Source organism: Anser brachyrhynchus, assembly GCF_964034855.1.
Source record: "Anser brachyrhynchus genome assembly, chromosome: 4".
In the NCBI taxonomy this organism is placed as follows: domain Eukaryota; kingdom Metazoa; phylum Chordata; class Aves; order Anseriformes; family Anatidae; genus Anser; species Anser brachyrhynchus.
Window position 1 is genome coordinate 8,847,234 of NC_137698.1, and position 20,851 is coordinate 8,868,084.

At 42.7% G+C, this 20,851-nt stretch overlaps 1 protein-coding gene and 1 long non-coding RNA gene across 6 annotated transcripts in view; both read left to right on the forward strand.

Annotated features, from left to right (window-relative positions):
- LOC308194771 overlaps positions 1–19,860 on the forward strand; it is a 74,988-nt gene extending 55,128 nt beyond the window's left edge. Inside the window, exon 2 of the long non-coding RNA XR_013950851.1 lies at positions 1–19,860. This exon is cut by the window's left edge and continues 27,102 nt beyond it. This is a non-coding gene — a long non-coding RNA (uncharacterized lncRNA).
- Positions 1–20,851, forward strand: part of UNC5C (unc-5 netrin receptor C) — a 250,298-nt gene that overhangs the window by 80,411 nt on the left and 149,036 nt on the right. The gene's annotated exons all lie outside the window — the stretch shown is intronic.

A 20,851-nucleotide genomic window follows, 5' to 3' on the forward strand; every position in this document is an offset into this window, starting at 1 on the left:
CTGAACACATCATGAAAACTCCTGTCTGCTGGATGCCATTAGCATATATCTGGGCCGCCCCTTCTGCAGCGTTGTCCCCAGGTGAAAGCCCTCGTGGTCTGGGATGGAAAGAGGCTGCAATTTACTGAGTCCATTATCACCTCCAGACGTGTAGAATGATAATGGAAGTGACAGAGGTGCAGCTGAAAATTGGCTCTTAATATTTTATGTGTTAAAGCTGAGGATTGGAAATCTCACACTGCTCTTCAGGGAAAATGAAGTGTGTGTGTCTCTTTCCCCCTCTTCCCCCTCCCATCAGATTCACCCATTGGGCAAAATAGCTCTCCTTTTACTCCTATGCATGATGGGAATACTGTGCTTCAGTAGTGATAGTCTCAAAGACGATTGCATGAAATAATATGAAGAGTAAGGAGATACCGGGGATGGTAGTATGGTGCCATCTGTATCACTACAGTAGTGAAACTTTGGAAGATGTATGTACAAGACTACTTCTTTTCTTCCTTTGAATTAGGGATAAAACAAAATGTCTGCCCTCAAGCAGCATCTTCAAATTGCTTTCCTTCAAATCTTGTAGTGTGTAACCTGACTGGTTTCATCACTCTCTTGCAAATGGCGTTCATTTTATCAAGGCAGCTCCCTTCCCCTTCATGTAATGTGTCATGGATATGTAATTTTAAGTAGTTTCTTTTTCTAAATGACTTATGCAAATGGCAAATTAGCTTCCTGGCCTTTCACCAAACTCTACAGACTATGTCTTCTTGGTAGTGATTGCAAGCAATATTAAATGAAATTGGTTCTTGTAGTTTGGCTTTATTAATTTCTCATGTTCTTACATCGGTTAAAACACTTAGAGCTGAATGCTGCCGTGATTCCCATTGACCTAGAGATTTCATGAGTGCTTTGGAGGACTCCTTCCCTTCTGCTTAGCCTTTTCTGTGCAAATGCTAAGACAGGGAGTAAAACCGCACTCTGCTGAGGGGTGTTTCCACGCATATAAAAGGGGTTCTGACTTTCCTCGTGTGCTCTGCATTTTTTTTGAATGAGATGTTCCTGTTGCTTACATTGTGAAGTCTTCAACTGTACTGCCCCCAGTTGCCTTGTATTGGAACAGCCCCTAAATATAGTTCTATTCAACTTCAGATCATGGGTTGCCGTGCTGTGTGTTGTTTCTGGTGTCCTGCCTGCAACCAGAAATGTTTAAATATTCTTGTAAGCCACCATTTTGTAGCTGTCATCACAGTAACAGGCTGTGAATTGTGTAGAAAATGTAGTGGACTCAGATTTAGAAAGCCTGTATTCCACTTGTGGATCCGCAGAGACTTCTTAAGTTGGTCCAGATGCATGGTTTCTCCATGACTCAGTTCTTCATTTTTTAATGAGAAGTAAACACGCTTTCTCAGAGTTGTTATGACATAACTAATTGGGAGATTGTTTAGTTATGATGCCATTATGACAATGAAAATACTTTAGAAAAGTCAATACTACTCATCACTTTACAAACTGATAAAATAAAGACTTCAAAGAATTTCATTGTAAACGAAGTTGAGGCATTATAGCTAATCCTATTTTTGTAGTGTGCTGGACTAATTTTGCGTAACGGAAGAGCACCACCCGCCCCCACACTGCTGCTGTTTCCCTTCTCAGCAGAAATGCACGGAGATGCAGGGAACACCATTAGATGTAGCTGGTTGCAACTGGGGTGGAAGAGAGAGAAGTGCCATTTTGAGGAGCAGGTTAAAATGCCAGGGTTATAAATGTCTTCTTCAGTGATTCCCACTTGACTGTTGTGAAAGTTATGGGGTCTATTTTTTAATCAAAATTTGTTGTTATTGAAATGAGCAACCCTGCATGCCATATGGGTACAAATAAAATAAAAATCCAACCTTTCCATACTATTTGTATTCTGTCTTTTTGCTTGTTCTGTTATAAATAGAGAACCGGAGAATCACCCTATTAAGATTTAATTGACTTCGCACACACACAAAATCCTATCTAAGAATGAGGAGGAAATGTTTACTCTAATCCTAGCAACATTTTATCTGATACAGAAAAAAAAAATACTCAAATTCAGGTTGTTATTTAATCACCATGCTTGTGCCCAATATCTGTACCTGATGCCAAGACTACTGCGAATAGACAATGAGTTTTTCTAATGGAAAGTCGTTGTGCAGATGGTTGGAAGAAGCAGTATATTTGTAAGACATTATAAGTCATAAAAAATAGAAGATGCTCCTATAGCCTGAGCAAGGTGAGGGCAGAAGAATGAGATGGGAGTTAAACTGGGCAGCTGGAGTCTGAAATACTTTTTAAAGGTATTGGAAAGTGTTAGCAATTGCAGGGGGGAAAAAAAGATTTTTCTCCATATCAGTTTGTGATGAGCAAATAATGAACCACATTTAAAAAATGACTCCAGCTCCTGAAACTTCAGGATCCCAAGGCTGGATCTGTGTTTTTGTTTGTTTTTGTATTTGTAGTAAATTCTGCTGAAAATAAAGCAATGAAGAAATTTATCTTTTTACAAAACGAAAATTTAGGGAAGAAGAGATTTTTATTTATTTATTTTACATTTACATCTGCTCTCCAAAGACCATTATTTTAATATATCTACTGTTTTAGGGTTTTAAAATGTAAGGATTAATTTCTTGGATACCGCAGTAAATGCTTACCAGACCAGGGAAAAAAAAAATTCTGAATTATTCTGCTGAATAACTGTAAGGAGTGGAGATTCACTGTGGTTTGGTGCACATGGATATGATTAGCTCAAGATGTGAGTACTTGAAATAGTGACAAGTAGTAGTCCACCATTTAGGCACACCGACCTTTTTAAGGACAGTGCTAGGATGCTCATACGTGAGGAGCTTCACATAAAGGCACATTCAGTTCTGGCTTCCTGTGAAATGAGCGGTCCCAGCTGGAAGATGCTGCCAAGTGTACAAATAGGCAGTCTCTTATGATGAAACTGTGTGTCTCTCTTGCTTCAGAAAGGTGGAAATGAGCTAGAAACCTTTTTGCAAGGTTTTCTGCCAGCTGATGTTGTTTTTGACACCTCACAACTTCAGGACATCTGCCTGTGCCGTGGACTTTTTGTTATCCAGATGTTGTAGCAAAGATGAGAAAATATAAATGCTCAGTATAATGGAAAGCAGAGTGCCGTGGCAGGAGGAAATAAACTTCAGACCTGTGATGTGAAAGATCTCTGCCTCCTCTTGCAGACCGTAGCACCACTGAGACATCTTATTTCAATTCCATGCACTTAGAACTTAGGTCAAGTATAAATAGGGCTATTCATGCTTTGCTATCTGGTAGTTTGGTTTTCTTCCCCTTTCTTTTTTTCCAGTTGCTTTAAGAGTAAAAAATGAATCATAGAATCATAGAAACATTAATGGTGGAAAAGACCTTCAAGATCATCTGGTCCAACCACCACCCTACTACCCATGTCACCCCCTAAACTATATCCCTATGCACCAGGTCCAACCTTTCCTTGGCTACAAAGATGGTGAAGGGCCTAGAGGGGAAGACACAGGAGGAGCAGCTGAGGTCACTTGGCCTGTTCAGCCTAGAGAAAAGGAGGCTGAGGGGAGACCCCATCGAGGCCTACAGCTTCCTCACGAGGGGGAGTGGAGGGGCAGGCGCTGATCTATTCTCTTCAGTGGCAAGTGGTAGGATCCAAGGGAATGGTGTCAAGCTGTGACGGGAGGTTCAGGCTGGACATCAGGAAGAGGTTCTCCACTGAGAGGGTTGTCGCCCTCTGAGAGGAACAGGCTCCCCAAGGACGTAGTCAAGGCATGAAGCCTGTCAGAATGCAAGAAGCATTTGGACTGTGCACTTAGTTATATGGTCTGAATTTTGGGATAGATCTTTGTGGAGCCACAGCTGCATTTGGCCACACATGGGCCACTCCATCACAGATGCTTGCTGAGGTCACAGTAGCCACCACTGCCCCCACCTTTGCTCTGGGCCCTATAAAACAGGACCCCTGCAGCTGGCCCACCATTTGCTGAGCTTCTAGGCACTCGGACAGCCAGCTGTTGTGGCAGGAAGAAGACCAGAAGCAGTAAGGTGAGCGGCAGGCCTCCTCGGTGTGAGAGGACAGCGATGCAGTCCAAGGAAGCACCAAGAAGGAAGGCACCTAACAAGAAGTGTCATGGGCAGAGGGATAGCGCCTGCGGCACAACAGACACCAGTGCTCAGGGACCTCTGGCACGCAGCCCACAGGCGTTTATAAGCAGTACCACTGGCACAACAGCGCTGAGGGGAACAGGTCGCCCCCTCAGCCATACAGTGACGGGGGGCCTGGGCCTAGCCGTGGGGCGAAGGCAGGAGCCTCAGGCAGACACCAGGTCTTACTTCTCTTCAGTCTTTATTACAGCTGCACCAAGTGCTGAAGGACTGACCTGGCAGCTTTGTAAGTTAGAAATTTCTGAATGAGCTTGAAAACATTTTTAATTCCTTTACCTTTTTTCTTTTTGATTGTATTCTTTGACACGAGGTTAATTGCCTAATGAGAGAGAGAGGTAAAACAAAAGCACTGGTAACGATGGTGACAATTCTGTATCTCTTCTGCTGTGGAACCTAGCATCAAAAGACTTGAGTTTCTCAGGTTTGAGTGATCTCAGGTAACTTCTGTGTTCCCAATGCACCCAGATTTCATGAGTTTTAGCACTGACAGTGCGTTGCTTCCTACCTGCTGTTACTACTTATTTTTTATTATTTTATTATTCTTGTTGATTATAGTATTATTTTATTATTCTTGTTGAAATTTTTCAGTCACTGAAAAGGCAAAGAAAAAACAATCCTATGTGATTTAAGTGACCCGTTCTTCTAAATTATTTTGCAAATACATACGAATAACTTATATCCCCAAATTCAAGATCAAGCTACACTGATTTCATTTAAAGAAAGGAAGTAAGCAGGGCTAAGTTTGAAATCTGTTTTCATAATAAATATTTTTTGCAATATTTTATGCACAAAATAACTGTATGTATAATATACAATATATAATAATATAATAATTGTATATATTTTAAATTGAGGACTCTTTAAGAAATAATTGCATCTTTGTGTATATTTTGAAGGAACCTAGTTCCTGCCTAGTAGGGGTCAAATAATACTCGCTTTCTCTTCACAGTAACTGGGGGGATAAATCCTCAGGATTTCTAAATAAAGAAGATGATTAAAGAAAAAAATACTCAGTATAAGTATTTTATGTAAAAAGACCTGTTAATATAAGAAAATGAAAGACAGAGAAGAATTCCAGTGTAGCAGTTGGCTTCTTTTTTTTCCTACAGCAGATGGCCTAATGGTCTAAGCATCTGGTTTGAAATATCTGCTTTCCCTAGGGCCATCAGCTCAAATTTAGGCAGGCTGGGTTTACACCTTTATTTTCAGGACAGATCACTTGATCAGACTCTCTAGTTGGCTACAGGAGACTTTTTGCCCAGGTAACACCACTGATATTGGTGCAGAGGGTTTCATGCCATTCACAGGGCGTATTTTCTAGGTTTTAGTTTAAAAACTGAAGTTCAGTTGGCTACATGTCATTCTTTAAGAGGAGCTTTGTGCCATAGAGGGACTTGTCTTGGTGTCATTGCTCAGAATTTTCTTCATGTACCACCTACTGCTATGCAACATTCCTTGGATGGATGATATATTGTTCTCGTATCTCTTTCATGCTTTTAGTATTAAATTGAAAAGTGCTTCACCTTTGAAATGGCATCTGAATTTGGATAGAAAACTTAAGTCTGAGAGCAAGTAACTGTGTTCAGCATGAGTAAAATTCCCTCTTACGTGGAGAGCAACACAGGAGCATTGTATCCTCAGTTCTTGTTGCATGGGATTTTGCAAGACAAGGCTTATTATGTGCCTTGAGTCACGCTTACGTCTTGCATTGCTCTCTATCTATCATGCAGAGCATTCTCTCAGACACCTTCTAATAAGACCTAGAGGTACATTTTCCTGTAATAAAGAAACAAATCTGAAACAACAGTGGGAGAATAGGAGGGCAATGTAAGGGCAGGTTCATTTTATGATCATTGTGTGAAATTGTTTATGCTATCATGTATTCCTCATTGCTGAAATTGTCTTTCTAACAGATTTTCTGCAAATTTCATGTTATGCTGCGCTACAGCTGGTGACCTATATGCTGTCATCTGCATTCTTTTTATATTAAGGATCTGGGTCTGAATTAGTTTTCTTCTCTATTATTTATTGACAGCATGTTTTTAGAAAACCAACGGGGGAAAAAAAAAGAATAACAGGGAGATTTATAAGTCAAATGATGAGTACAGAATTTAGTCTGCTATATAGTAATTGAGTGGCAAATACGATTCCCCCTGTTGAAGAGAGATTAATCAAAAGATTAACCAAAAACACTTGCTAGCAGCAGTTCTTAGGACAGTCCGGAATATGTACAAGGCAAAATTAATCCTTCCAAATTGCTAAGAAACTCGGGGACTTCAAGATTTAACCTAGAGCGCTGTGGTTAGTAAACCCTTTCCAATCTGTGTCAGGTTTGTAATTCTTTCTGTTTTGTTTAGTTTTGGAAATATAAAATCCCATTTGTGTTAGTGCAAAGGATTAAGGAATTGCCTGGGCTGTGTCGTCTTTGTGTCTCAGTTCCTGCTCAGACTGGGATGGAGACATCTCCGAGTTGCTTTGGCTATCTGTCTGATAGAAAATCAGGTGTCCATTGTTTTTTATCAAAAGGGGAGACTTTCCGTAGTTTCTGTCCCATCAACATCTTTTCCCATCTCTGATCACAGAGCTGTTGTTGCAGGTGTTATGTCGGCAGCTTTTGGCCACTTTAGGATCTGGCTGCATAACCAAAGGGATCGTTCATTAGTCAGCTGTATTGATTTTATGCTGGGCTTGTACAGTCAGAGCCCTCCTGCAAGAGGTCTTACGCCACTGTATTGGATGTCACAGAGCTTTGATGGGGCGTTGAGTATCTCCAGGGATGAGCAAGGACTATAACGAAGAGCGTGCCTTATTAAGGGGTGTCTGTGTAGGTTAACTTAATAGGTGACCCGAGCCATTGTATAGAATATTTAGCATGAATAAGTTCTGCTGCGATTAAAATTTAATCTGCTTCTCAGGTTTGGCTTCCAATGGGTTTATTTTGATAAAAAAGAAAAATATGAAAGAAATGAAAAATAAACAGTACTGAAAAGGTAAATGGGAATCCTGCACAATTCATTTAGCAACTAGTTTTTACCTCAAATACCTTTCCTAGCGCAAGGGAAAAAGCAGCAGCAGAAGGACAAAAGACTTCCGAAAAATTTGCTGCAATGTTGTGTTTTCTTCAGGCTCTTTCCACTACCAAAGCAAACTGAAAATCCATTTTTAACTGTGTTTTTCTCTTTATCTTCATGACTGACATACACAGTGCTTCTCTTTCCAAACCGTCACCTTCCCTCAAACTGCTTTCAGTTCCTGAGGAGCTGCTGCGGGGATCCAGCACGTCAGGTGTGCCCACCTGCCTCTGACAGCCATGTACACATGGACTGGGAAGAGGACTTAATCCCCCCCTCTCTTGCACCGCCTTTTTTTATTTGTTCTCTCAAGATATTCCCAGTCCTAGAAATGTGTTTTGTTTTTCCAGTAAGCAGAGAACCAAGCCTCCAACCCAAGGGGCTTTGCTCCTCTACCAGGAGTTCAGTATTGTAGCTATCCTTCCACATATTAGGCCATGACCTGCTAGCTGGTACTCCTGCTGCTCCAGACCCCTCCCATACACAGACCAAGAACACTGGGGGACATTTGGCACATTCATGGTGGTCAGAGGGGCCTATGAGTCTCAAAAACCTCTCCTGAGATAGAGCAGACAACATTAGGAGATGCTGCGACACATGGGGGTACAAATGAGATTTCCTTTGCTGTGATAACCTGGCTGTTTCTTAACTTGCAAGTGCTGATGTCCAGAAAGCCATGGCTCTCCTTGGGGATGGGAAACGCAGCCTAACAGGGTTTCTTGCTTTTAAAAAATGCTCAGAAGAGTGAGGTAAGCTGGCAAGTGTCCCAAGTTTACCATTCTCTTCCCTCTTGCCGAAATTTTTGCCTCACGGTGTTGAATTTCTTTGAGCACATAGAAAATGAGCATAAAAGTATGGGATGATTAAAATTGGGCAGCAGAACAGTAGGATCCCGTTGACTGTCTGGAGGGTTTTCTACAGAGGATAATCTAGTATTTTGCTGTTGCTTACTTTTTTGTAACTTTAGAGACCTTTAATAATGTACTTATCAGTTGCGTAAATAAATTAATTCTTGCTGAGTAGCCAGTTTGCTTTCTAAGTGATAGCCAAATATAAAATACTTGAGCAAAACTTCTGCTGTTAATTCTGCATCAGATACTTTGCTTTGTTATCACATATTTTGCAAGTGGTTAATTGAGTTCTCATGTCGTGGACTGTTGCTACAGAAATTAATCAGCATTTTTTCCATTGCTGGTACCCTCAGTATTTTGAGGGGAAGGTGGGGAGGAAAACCAAACCAAAACAGTATCTCTTGAATAATTAATGCCTAAAACTGCAATGAATGTAGCCCCATTGCTTTGCCTGGCAGGGCACTCGAACACCATCAAAATTTTGGGGATGGTACGGCTGCAATTTGTGTGTGGTTTCTCTTTGACATACTGCAGTTCTGAGCTCCTGAGGTCCCCGAGGGCTTTATGTGAATTGAGAGAGCCTTAGTTAAGCTTGGTTTGATTCAGCACTCTTGGAGCCAAGACAAAACAAAGCTTTCGTATTTCCTAAAGAGCACGTTATCCTCAGAGCACTTAATTTGTACCCTCCACTTCTGCTGGCAGAGAAGCTGTGCAGCTCTGCAATACATGGGGCAGTAGCAGGGTTTTGTTCTCTCCTATTGCCCCTGAACATCCATCTTAACTATGGCAGAGGTTACATTATTTACTTGAATTTGCCAGGAATATTGTATAAGTAAGGTGATAAAAATGAGGTGGAGGAGGATGTTTTGCTTTCAGGCTAGTGTACCTCTGGAGACCTTTTTTGTCCCAATGAGCCTGTGCAAAAGGCTATCTTGGAAAGCAAGAGAGAAAATGTGTGTTAGAAAATATGCAATAATGCCTCACAAATAAGAGAAGTAGAAGAGCGAGAAAAACATTATCCACTGATACTGTGATATGTGTAGAAAGTCTTGTAGCTGGGCTGGCAATGTATTGAAAATGTAATCCCCTGGATATTTTCTCAGGCTTAATCTGATGGCCTTTTTTCACTACTGAGTGTTGTCCTATTTATTCCTACTCTTGGCCACAACTCATGCAGCAGATACAAGGAAGGAATGGCATAATCCTCCAGAGGTTCTCAGCCCACGTATCAGCTCATAAATATCTCTCTCTGTTGCATGTGGCAGACTCCTAGCAATTGCTAAGCAGAAGACCTTTGCTGTCCAGGACAGAAAAGTGGAAGAATAGCTGCCCTGGTCACCTGCCAGGGGATATGCTTGCAAAATACTCCTTGCCCAAGCGGTGTATGGTCATGGGTGCTTCATGTGGCAGCAAGCCTGCCCTGCCCAGTGCACACAGCTGTGGAGCTGGAGACTTGCCTCTGCTGTGCAGATGTGGACCTGGCACAGCTCCACCAGCTTTGGTGGGCAGACTGCTGACAGGCAGCGAAACACCTGAGGTGAGAAGCTGGTCCGTGCCCTCAGGTGTTACTCATCTCTTTACATGCTTATGCCTATATGGGATGTGGTCTGGAATAAAAGAAATAAAGAGGATAACTAGCATCCAGGAATGCCACAGGAAGGGACTACAGTCCCTCTGTTGCGGGGACTCTAGGAACAGCTCCTCTAATAACAGTTTTTCTGCACCCAGCTGGTCTTTGTTGTGTCAATGTAGAATAGAGGTATGAAATTACAGCCATGAAACATACTTCTTTTTGTTCTTCACTTCCATACCCAGCTTATTGTTGTTAGGGATCAGTAATAATTTATATAAATAGTTGCAGTTTTGCCTGGAAAATCATGGACAAATGCGATCGGCAGCACGCAGGAGGTGGAAGAGATCTTATAGTACACGCTGTGTGCAGGGATCTGGCTGTAAAGTCTGGGCTCAGAGAAGGAAGGGGTCATGTGGAGCCAGTGGCATGGCTGTGATAACTACTGAGTTTCTCATGAGAAGCCACGGCATTCCCCAGGATTGGGGAAGCCATAGGCATGGCCCTGTAGAAGCATGTAAGAAGTATATAAGAACTGTGAGATATAGATGCCCCATACTTAGACTTGCTAGTTAGCTCTTGCCCTCTCCCTTGCTACAGCTGTTTATGGAACAACTAGACCAAGGGAAGCTCCATTTTGACAGTCATATGTAGGCCCTGCTTAATAAAAGCTATTCGTTAAAAATAAAAATTAAAAAGCATTGTGATCTTTTATCCCCAAGCTACTGAATGATTGCTACAGGTCACCATCTAGCTTATATTAGATCTATGTAATCTATATATATCTAAGTAACGTGTGTATTCTATGCATATTGGACTTACTTATTTTCTTTGCTGCATTTCTCTTGCTGTACCTGTCCAAAACGTTCTTTTCTAACGCTGGGATAGCAGTACTGACTAGCAAGATAAATCTGATTTACCTGCAGTGCTAACGAACGCGTTGCAGTGATGTTCTCCAGGGAAAAAAGGGGCAAAAACATTAAACCCATTTTCTGTACAGCAGAGCTCCTTTATTGGTTTCTTTTGGTTCATTTTGGTTTGCTTTTAGTGAGTGAATAAGATCTGCACACATTATTAATAGTCAAGAGCACGAGTGAGCTGGCTTTTACCCATAGCCCTGCTGTTATCTCTAACGCACAAATAAACTACAGCTAAATTGCAGAATTAATCACACTAAATTTTTCGTCCCTGATAAGGAAAATGCCACTCTATTTTTATTTATTTTCAGCTTGGAAAACAGTTTAGCCGAGTTCCTCTTGATGTGCAGTTTGCTTCCATTTCAGCATCCTATGGCATTACATTAGATCTTATCATCCCTGCTGCATTAGTGTTGTCTAAGCAGCCTTCCAGTGATTATATCCCCCTTATTCAACTCCACTGCTAAATGAACTGGGACAGAAAAGCTAATTACATCATTGCTATGGAGGAAGGTTTCCTATTATCCAGTCTACCCTCTGCAAAGAAATGCACTCCAAGAGCTCCAAGCCTTGTCATCTGTTTCTTTTTCTCTGTAGAGTCTGAGGACTAAACAAAATGCAGGTTTTTAAGGGTTTGGCTATCAGCCCTCTCTAGGACCGGGACCCGAGGCTGGTGGTGGCGGCAGCTCTTTGCCAAAAGGGTTAGAATCTTTAATTATACAGCATGCCTACAGTTTTGGAGGGCTCAGATTCCAGATACAATTTTTTAATATTGCTTGGTCTGCCGTCTGCCCCCAAGGCCTGCAAGGACTCCTTAATCGCCAATTGCCTTTAGAAAAGGCTGGAGATGGCATGAAGAGAGGAAACTCATTGGTTTTAGTGGAGGGAAGTGAAGGAAACTGTGCTAGAGCTGGGACAAGGGAAATTTAGGAGGCAGGAAGGAGTGTAGCCTAGGAAATCATGAAAAGTAGGGGCAGGCTCCAAATCTGAAGCCACATCCTTTATGGGGTTTTGGTAGGTTACTGTACGTGCAGACCGAACCAGCATTATAGAAGTCATAAACCATAGTCATAAAAAATAACAAGTATGTCTGAGGAAACCATGACCTGATTATGAAAAAGCATTCTAGTTGCACTGAATGAACTATTTCCTGAAAGTGATTAACTCAGACGTAGTAATAAATGAAGTAATAAATCTCTGCATTTGATCCTCTGGGTTTAATCCATGAGACAAGATTTATGACTGGACCCATTAATTCTTGTACTGGGAAAAAGCTCTTCATCTTTCATCTGCTGCTACTAATTTGGAAGGTTTGCGTTCAGACAGGTACATCTTAGTTTTCAGCTGAAGGAAGGGAAACTACCAAGAATATTTCTAAAATAATTTTCTAAAAATATGCTAGATAAGGTCCCAAAGCAGGGCTCTTCTGATGTGTGCAGCATTTTGCTGGGTATTTTGAAACTAAGTTACGGTCTCACCAAAACCTAAAAAAAAAAGTAGGAAAGCCCATTGACAGCTTCAGTGCACTCTGAATTCATGCTACTGTTGCCAAATGTAGATCTACTACAGTAGATCCATCTACTGTTTCTGCAGGAGAGAAGACTGTATGAACTGCAGTGCGTTGTCCTAGCAGGATGGATTAAGAGCAGAAGGGAAGACTTTGCAATTCATTGTCCCAGTGGATTTAAGTTGGTCTACTGCAGGCATGTTCAGGCAATTTCAGGGTTTAATATATATATTTGCACATTTTAATAGTCTGAATTCCCACCATCAGGAAGGTGCTAAAGCATATGAATACATCATACAGGAAATTCAGCCAAGACATCAGATCTCAACAGATCTGGGCTTTAGGGTAGTTCAGTACCAAGAGTAAAAAGTGACCTAAGATATAGGCACTTGTGTACATGCCTACAAAATGGCATGGTTTGGAACCTTATAGAAAATCCAGGAATCCTTTTTTTAAACATTTATAGCTCCAGATTTTGTGTCTGTCCCATTCTGGGGCGAAAAGTAACGACTTAGCAGAGCTTGCTATTCGGAAGCATTCAGCTGCTATTGTACCTTGAAACCTTAGCAGCCAGTACTGGAGTTTGACTCTTACAGCATATAGTATCTTCATTAGAACTTATATTTCAAGATCCTTTCCTTAGCAATAGCTGCAGAATGGTGTGCAATATCAGCTTACAGTGAAAGCATCACAGCTAATAAGCCTAAGTGAGATCCCTTTGTGTCTGCCTGAAGTTGCTTATAAATGGGTTGTAACTTACAGAGTGAAAAGCAAAAACAAAACAACAATGAAACAACCAAATTAAAAAAAAAAAAAGCTATAAGCAGTATCCCATTTTAGTGTTTTTGGTTTTTTTTTGAATTAGTGCAGAAGAGCCTTTCTGTCTATGTGGCACTTTCTAAATCAGTGGTCAAAAGTTAGAGGCGAAATCTGTGTGCATATATACATATATATATGTGAACACACTGCTTGGAGTACAAAAATAATCAGGGAAAGTATATGTGCCTATTTTCAGATTGTTACTTCTGACAGTAATGAGGAAATAAGTTCCTTTACAGTGTACTTTCAGACTCTAAAACAATAAGCTTGTTACTATCCACAGCATTCAAGGTCCCTTAGCATCAGTGAGAGCTTAATTATAAAATATTAGACCATAATAGGGACATGTGATGTTTCACGAGTATAAACATTAAGGCTGCTTCTATTACAGCCTCCCCTGTAGCTGCTTTGGAAAGACTCATACCTCTCTGCCTGCTTTCAGCAAGCAGAAGTAGGTGTAATCTGTACTGAGGGGTGATTCTGCATGTACTCAGCTGCACTGGCTGGGTGTTCCATGGACATCAAAGAAAAACTTTCGAAGATAAAGTCTTGAGAGAGCTGCTCATGGGAGCATCGCACGAGTATCCTGCTCCGCTCCCCTTCCCGGAGCAGGGCGTGCAGTGACCTGCGCTGATGGAGAGGGGAAGGCAGGCAGGACCCTTGCAGAGCTGGCCCACCACATCCCCTGTCTGTGCTCTTGAGCACAGAATTGCTCTTGAGCAATTCTTACCCTTTGGTGGTTTTCCTTTTTTTTTTTTTTTTTTTCTCTTTCAAGCCCTTGCACATGGGAATAATCTGTTTTCATTTTATTCTTCCAACCGAAATCGAGGTGACTGCACACATCGGCTACGTTTACAAGATCAGGCTCCTGGGTTTGTAAAGCCGCGTGTGGTTAATCTCTGTTGGTAGACTTCTTTTCTTCCTTGCAAATCTACCCTGGAGAAAATGGTCAGAAAATGTGTTCCTGTCCTGGAGACTCACTAACCCACCACTTAAAGATGGTTGAAAGGATTTCTCTATATATGTAGAGTGCAGATCAATAAATCTTTAATAAACAGACATTTTTTTCAGATAATGCATATTTTGAGCTATGGGAATGCTAAATTACTTACAAAGATGAGTTTCACTACAGAAAAAAAAAAAAGCTCACGTATAAAATTTCAGCCCTGGGAATTTTATGTTTTAATAAGCTTGCTTAATAAAATACAATAAGGCTATTAGAGTTATCAGCGAGATACGTTTCAGAAATCTAACACCTACAGCTGTCTCGTTTATTAATGTGAATCACAAAAATAAATGGCAAATACAAAGCAGTCAGCCAAAGTTGTGTTAACTCCCAGGATGGCTTTCTCATTCTGTTGCCTCACTAGCTGAAGCTGATAATGACAGCACTGCAGATCTGATGTCTTTGTACTGAATTTTTAAATAGTCCTTAGAAGAAGAAAAATTCAGGCATATCACCAATTAAGACTATGGGTTTGGATTGCTAGTTACAGACACTTCAAAGAAGGCTAAGTTTGCTCCAAAAGACATTTTCCCATGTCACTTTTGGCTCAGATGTGAGCTCTGAGAGGTAGTTGTGAAAAGGCTGTTTGCTGTTTAGAAACCATCTAGACAAGCTTGTGGTTGTAACAATAACCATCATGTTTAAAAAGCAGTGGTATATATTATAACATAATAGGATAATAAATTATACATGTCTGTCTATGTCTGTCTGTCCACCCATCCGTCCATCTATCCATCCATTCATATAAATCTGTTCCTCGTAGCTGTGAATTACAACTAGTAAAAAATGTTCTTTTTTCCCTAATATGCTTTTTTTTTTGAATGATTTTTAACCTAAACCTCAGATTTAAAGGCATTCTTCTGGGGTTCAGGTCCCAGCGGTGTCTCCCATGGGCTACAGCCAGCTAAATAGCATTTTCTGTTACCTGCTGCTCAAGGATAAAGGTCTCTGCTGTCCTTGGAAGGACCCTGGGAGGCTTGGTGAGATGTAGAACAGAGCAGGAGGGTGGCAGGGGAGCACCACCGCTTGGCATCGTGGCGGCTGCTACCAGCTGCAGGCTCTGAGATGCCACTTTTAATAATTGAAAGCTCTGCTCCCCTATGCAATTTGTAGCTTTATACCCTCCTCCTATGAAAACTTCCCGGTTCCTTTGCCAAGCTTTTATGTTGCAGGAATCGGCCACGTGGGATGTAGCAGCGGGAGAGAGAAATAACTGAATATCTTTGTAGGGCTGAAGCTTCGTGGTGGCGGTGGGGAACGCACAGGGTGGGGATGAGCACGGCGAGGGGCTGCAAACCACCGCCAGCGAGAGGAGAAGTGCAGAGCAGGAGTGCTCATGCTAGTGACCATAACTCTTTTTCAGCTGCATTTGCATCCTCGTTACAAATTGTTTTATTTCTTCTGTGGATTTGTTGAATGCCTGCTGTCCTGGTGGCTCAGCACTTATTTACAAAGTTAAAGCAAGCAATAAATTGCCTAGGCTTGCCTGGACGCAATGGACAACATGACAGAACTGCAGTTACTGTGTTAGGAAATAAAAAAAAAAATAATCAGGCCAGAATTAGAGAAAATTAGGAGAAAAAAAAAAAAGGGAATGCTTTTGTTGCATTTCTTGCCTTTGCAAGATCTCCCTGGAGAGAGGAATCCATGCTGGAAGTCCTCCTGCAAGCAGACGTCCGCTGCCCCCAGGGCCTTAATCCCAAGGAGCCTGCAGGGAATTAGCACTGATTTTCTTTCTCCAAATATTGGCGTCAAATCACGGATTCTGCCCAGCAAAGACCGATCCAGGCCAAGCCTGTGGCCCATCCTTTTACTTTGGCTCCACTTTGTCTTCCAGGCCGGAGTGGCGATGGGGCTGCGTCTCCCCCGGAGATGCGCAGACAGGTCAGGTATTAGCTGGGCACGCAGGGGGTTTGTGGCTGCGTCCACAGCTGGCCCTCCTCCATGGAGCCCATTACAGCTTTTACGCCACAATTTCGGCTGAGAAATTCTATTTTATCAATTTTATCGTCCTCCAGGTATCGCAATGAATGTCAGATGTACAAATGAAGATGGTTTTACAGAGAAGCTGTTAAAGGCTCTCTGCTAATTTTATAACTTGGATTATGAAGTGCATCTGCTAGCATTTAATTGATTGCGAGCAAAAAGGCAGAGGCTGTTTGGTCTTCTGAACACATTGCTTCTTGGTAGAAGCAGCACAGTTGTGGGGTTTAGTTGAAAGCATCTGATAACCATACTGAGTTCCCAGCATTTGGCTGTTTACAACCCCCATACGTTTTCTGAGCAAACATTTTCCCTTCTCTGACGCTTGTTTTTGTTGACCCTCTCTAGTCAGGAGACGGGCTTCCTTATTAATCTGTAAATCAGAGATGTTTTAATTGGCTTCTGCAATTTCAGTATGGATTTGGTCATGTTCCAGTGGAATAAATGTTGCTTTGACCAACCACTGTGATATCTGCTTTTCCAAGTAGGAGACAGGAGAGAAAGCAGAGATAAGGGACCACCAAACAGAATGCCTTCTGTAATTTCAAATGGCCCCTTCATTTCTGGTGTGGGCAAACGGCCAAACACGTTATATTGCAGAACGTAACAACATGACTGTATGGCTGTATGGTTAATATTAGGGGGAAAAAAAACAAAAGAAAACATGAACATAGAGTATTCTTAAGGAATATTCACATTTCTTATGGGCTAAACCAGCAGTTTTTAAAAGGAAGAACATTTTTCTATCTTTCCAGCTAGCTTGAGACCCGGGGCGCAGCTCCGGTGCTGTTTGCAGTTACAGCTGTTCTCCGATCAATTGATAAAGCGGGCAGATGAAGGCGGGCTCCTCTAGCGGCTGGAAAGAGTCCAGAGTATGTCAGGAATTTCTGAGAAGCTTTCTGGGGTGTACCACAGCTAATTAAAAACAAAGAAGCATAGAGGAAGTGCAAATACAGATTGCAGAGCTAACCTCAGCAGTCATTCCCATTTCTAAGCTGTCTTCACTTGAAGCTATTTTTATTTATTTATTTATCATTTTTAAGGGGCAGGGAGTAACTACATTTATTTCCGTTTTCATGTACCTCTCCTTCCCCACAGCGGTGCCTCCAGCTTTGTGAGATGAGCATCCTCAGTGTGACACCCAGAGGGCTGCACACATCCAAAAGAGCCAGATAGTCCCTGTAGGATGGGCACTGCCTTCCTCCTTTCCTTGCAGTTCTTGGAGCAGCTCCATGCTGCTGAGGTTTTGTGCATCCCGTCAGTGCCTGCAAATGTTTCTTTTCACTTCCAAGTGCAGGTATCTCTGTGACTTACTCACTTGCTCTTCTCCGTTTGAAGCTGTCTCAGAGTCCAGACACACGCTGAGAGTCGCGTAACAAAATATAATTCAAGAGATGCGCATACAGGTACGGCTTTAAACATGCAAAGACTTAATCTCTTCCTGCGGGTGACAGTGTGCACTGGAAAACAGCAGGCTCTTGCCAGACTCAAATAAAATGAAAAGAAAGCTCAGAGGGAGCTGAGCATCAGCGTGCGGGGCTGTAGGGCTGCCCCTGCCCTCCCTGGCACTCATAATGTAGCGGGTGTACTTGTTGCTTGAAACTCTGCGTGTCATTTTTTTTGGCAAGTCTGAACTGGAGAAAGAAATGAGCCCTTCTGCCCCTCCCTGGTCCCAAGCCCCTCAAAGAGCAAGGAAACTTGTTGCCAGCAGTGCGTGGCACTGTCATGCTCATCTTCATAAAGAAGTCACCTTTAGCATTCAAAATAAAACCATGGTGAAACATGCCATAAAGAAAGCTCGGGCTGCCTTATTAACAGCTGCCAACCTTTACCCGCAGACGCTGTGGCTTCTTCGGTTATAGGCACGCCTTCAGAGGGGTGTTTGACTTCACGGCACCCTGTGTGTCTTCTCAGGGAGAGCAAGCAGTGCGAGCACACGAGACAGGGTGGGTGCACATTCCCTCTGGGTGGTATGAGTCTCATTCACTCGATTCACACTCCTAGCCTTTATTTCACTGTGCCTGCAACCCTGCGTGTCCTAGTGAGGATTTGCTATTGAGCTGTTGTTTAGCAAAATAGATGTGAGCAACCTAGGGAGGGGTCTCGCCTGCATTTCTGTGAGGACTCAGGGCTCCTCTCTGATTCCTACCGGTGAGCAAACACACCCTGGACATGAAGCTCAGAGCCAGCCAGAGAAGATGGTGGATAATTATTTTGTTTTATTTATTTATTTACTTTTAACTTTGAACGTTGGAGGCTTTGATTTTCATCAACATCACGGCCAGTGGTGCCTGTCAGGGAATTCTTTTTTTCATGGTTTGCAGGGGAGGGGGATGGCTTTCAGTCTGGGTTCTCTCTGCAAAAAGGGTGTCACCAACCGCAGGTAACAGGCAAGATAACATTTTTCTCTGGCTCGAGTGCTTGATGCAGTCCAGGTACTAAATAATTGAATGCTAAAACCTGTTTCCTCAGTGAGGAATCACTAGCGTTTGTTACCTGAATGGCAAGATGAGGCTGGGGTCTTGTGAAATGTGAGGTTTGGGGGAGCAGGAGGAGAAAGCCACTGGTTTTCCCATGTACCCACGGCCAGCACAAGGCAGGAAGGAGGTTACTGGGCTTGCCTGTTTGGTCTCCTGTGCGAGTTGATAGGCTTCGGGGGCTGGCCAAAGCATGGCAGAAGGCACTCTGCTCCCTTGGCACCTGCGGGTCCTGACCTCTCCGCTGGGCTCCTCTCTTGCTATTTGCCTTCAGAGAGACTTTGACGTTCTGCTGTATGAAGTCTCGTGTAAATAAAATAGTAAACAGTGCAATGGGGATAAAAACTCACGTGTTTCTGCATTTGCTGAGCTTGCTGCCCACTGAGGGATGTGGTATTGTTTCAAATAACTGGTTAAGTGGCTACAAAACTTTAGGAAGAGCTACAGTAGGGATGCAGATTTTGAACTTGTAAATCCTGGGATGTGATCCTGTAAGCTGGCTGTGGAAATTTGTTTTGGGGCATGGGGCTCTGGGCTGTGCATACAGGTTGCAGGATGAGGTCCTTTTGTGCTTACTAATGCCCCCAAATTTAAATACAAACAAATAAGTGCAGGTAACATTGCCGCACTAAGAACCCTGGGAGCCCCAGCGCAGTGCCACAAAACACCTTATCTTCCTCCTTTAGGCTCGTGCAAGGCTTTGTTTCAAGCCCAGACCTTTGGTGCAGTGCAGCTCAGGGAAGCTGAGCACCCACGAGCTGTGCGGGTGACACAGCTCCGTGATAACCTCAGGCAGTGCTCTCACTTCAGAAGTGGTCTCTTCTCAGAGGCAAAAGCACAAGCGGAGCTTTTCCATTTCATTTTTTAATGCTCCTTTCTCTCTGCCACGCCTTTTAGAGGATGGATGTTTTCAGAAAAATAAAAGTAATCCCATCAGACTCCAAGAACTGAAACTTTAAACCGTTTTTGCTGTGCTGGCTTTTCAGCTTTCAGCCGAAGTGTCATTTTTTTTCTTACTCCTCTTTTTTTGTGTCTGTGGCTCTCTCCTCTTCTAGTGGCACCTAGTTATTTTGTTGGTTGTTATTTTTTTTACTGAAAATGCGGTAAGATTCTGGGCTGTCATGTCCCATTGCCAACTAGAGGAGCTGCCCTCGAAGACATCCCTTTTATCATGAAGAAATAAGTTCCCGATTTTCCTTTGCTGGGGAAAATGTGGAAAAGCTAGCAGATGTAGGGCATATGTGAATGATAGTCATTGTGGGCTCTTTTCCTGCCCTATCCCCTAACCATCTTGCAAATGGAGAGCCTTTCCGTGCTGCTGCCACTGGACAAAAGCATCTCGGAGTTATCACAGCCGTCCGCTGCTGCCTGCAGCTCAGCTCGCTCTTTGGTCGCTGCAGCATGGGAGGGCAGTGCCTGGGAAGGGAATGTGATTTGTGGGGTAGAAGACAGCTTTCACAGGGTGCTCACAAGTTCTGCACTATTTGGGGTCCTGCTAGAATGGCAGCAACTGGACTAGGTGGCATTTGTGATAGATACACGTCTAACCTGCATTGCTGACAGCAGGAGGTCAGCAGTGTGACCTTGGGCATACCAGGACCGCTCCTGGAAAAACACAAAGGACTCTGTATGAATCCTTTTTAATTTTCTTTTCCTTTTCCATATTCTACACTCATGAGAGTGGGAAGGTTCAGTGGCCTCTGAAGAGCATCCGGGTGTCACCAACTCCTGGCATCTTTGGAGATATCAGGCTTCTTGCAGGTTTTTCGTATTTTTCTGGCCCATCCTGCTCCCACATATATACCCCATTGATTTCCAGAGCCTAGTAAGATTGATTTTCCTCTTGCCTAGTAAGAGTGATGTGCCTGTGCCTTTAGCTATTGAATCCTGTCAATATAGGAGAGATTTTCTATGACTGTCTTAACTAGATGGTGCCAAGCTGAACCTTAAAGTTCACAAATCGTATTTCTTCCAATGCTCCCCATCTTTTAATAAACATAAGGCCCATCCTCTGACGTTATGTGGTGCTTTTGTCTTGCACTGATTACACTGAAACTCTCACTTACGAGGTTATTATGGTTTATAATCCCCTGGAACTCCATTATGAATCCTCTTGTACTAACAAGTGCCTGGCTGCCACATATGCAAACGCTTTATCGGGTGAGAGCAGACAGGCACTGAGGGTGCCCTTTGCTGAGCACTTCAAGGTATGTGCTGAGATTGCCGCTTTCTTTTTGTGCGAGCTTATCCCAAAAAGAGCCTGCCCTCGAAGAAATCAATAATGCTTCTATATTTGTCCGGGAGTTTTTGTGGGTTTGCTCAGCTGCACCAACACAAATCTAAACCAGAAAAGTTACTGAAGCAGAACGTTAAATTTTGACCGGCAGCTACCAGAAATATCTCATTGCTCAGAATTTGCAGGATCCACCATACAAGGATACCGGACGGGCAGCCTACCTGGGCTGTGACCA